We start from the raw sequence: 1501 nt of genomic DNA on the forward strand, positions 1-1501 counted from the left end.
GTTCTTGCTCAGAGTTTGAATGGGAATTTTTAAAAGTTTAAAGAGCTGCTCTGTCGGTATTCTTGCCCGGCTTGTAAGGTGGTAAGCTTTACTTTTTGGACCAGGTAGGCAGAGCTTGAGACACTTTTGTAAGGATGCATGAACCAAGACTGAGCTACGAGGGAGCTACTGCACACACTTAAGCTTTTTATAAAAGCTTCATCAGTTGAATGTCAAATCACCTGAGGGTGCTGAAGCCCTACACTGATTAAAATGGACACAGCATAAAACACAGGTTAGTGCTCTCTAGGTAGGTAGCTTGCAAAGGGGCTTGTAGAGCTAGCACCAATTGTAGGTATGCTAAAGCTAACTAAAATAGCAGACCCTATCTGAGATTTTTGAAAGGATGTGTAGAATCTGACTGAGAGCTAAGCTTGACTTATATCACTAACACTACACATCTGTTTTTGGCAGTCTACAAATTGTGGTTGTTGCATCAATATGAGACAATGATGTACTTTAGGACTGATGTCCAATGACAGCATGCACTCCCAAAAAGACCTGCAACAAAATTTAATTAAAACAGTAAACATCTGTTTTACTTTTTTAGTTAACACAAACAGAATCTTTCAAAGTGCATATATTAAAAGAGGCTTTGGACCTAAACATGTGATTACAAGCCAAATCAATTGCTGAGGTATGTGGCTGGAAATGTGGCAATGCTGGGGGAGAAAAAAAGGCAGGGAAACGAACAGATGTGAGAGTTCTGTTGGCATTTACAGCTCACAAATGTCGGGTAGAAAATAGTGGCAACTTCAAAAACGTTTGAGGAAAATGTGGTAAACTGTTCGACTTGTTTACAATTTGTATCCGCCTCTCTCGTGTTTCTGCACAAGTTGTATTTTGTTAATGCAGTGTGATTGTGTAACCAGTTAGTTTATCCTGCCAAGAAATGATATAATACTAAAATATCATTAAATACACATGCTGACATTAAAGTGTCAATAGAGAGCAAAAGAGGAGGAGGTCAAAGTGGATGAATGGGTCAAGCTGTTACAAAGGAGACTGCTGTAATCCCGCTCACACCTTAAACCTCCTCACACCTTAGTTACAAGGACGTCAGATCACATTTGGGTTTTACTTGAGGACAGCTTGAGGACACTAAGAACTTAACATAATCTGAACACGTGCTTTGAGTCTGTGTGCTTGTGATTGTGGAAAAAAACATCCTCATCAGCACCATCAGTGATATTAGTTCTGGCCTTAAAAACTGCTGCAACTGGATACCGGCAGCTTTTTGCCCGTGTGTGCGCATTCATGTTAAAGGCTGTGTCTGTCATTTTTAAGCATGTGTGTTTGTCCGTGGCTGCGGGTCATCTCCGCTGAACAATTTGCCCAGTGAGGTGTGACCACAGGCATTGTGATGGTGGCCACACAGTGGACTACAGATGCAAAGAGTGAGAGAGATAGGAAAATACAGAGAGAGAGAGGGAGAGAGAGGGAGCGAGAGCAAGTGGGAGGG

Source organism: Simochromis diagramma, unplaced genomic scaffold, assembly GCF_900408965.1.
Source record: "Simochromis diagramma unplaced genomic scaffold, fSimDia1.1 OVJJ01000816.1, whole genome shotgun sequence".
Taxonomy (NCBI): Eukaryota; Metazoa; Chordata; class Actinopteri; order Cichliformes; family Cichlidae; genus Simochromis; species Simochromis diagramma.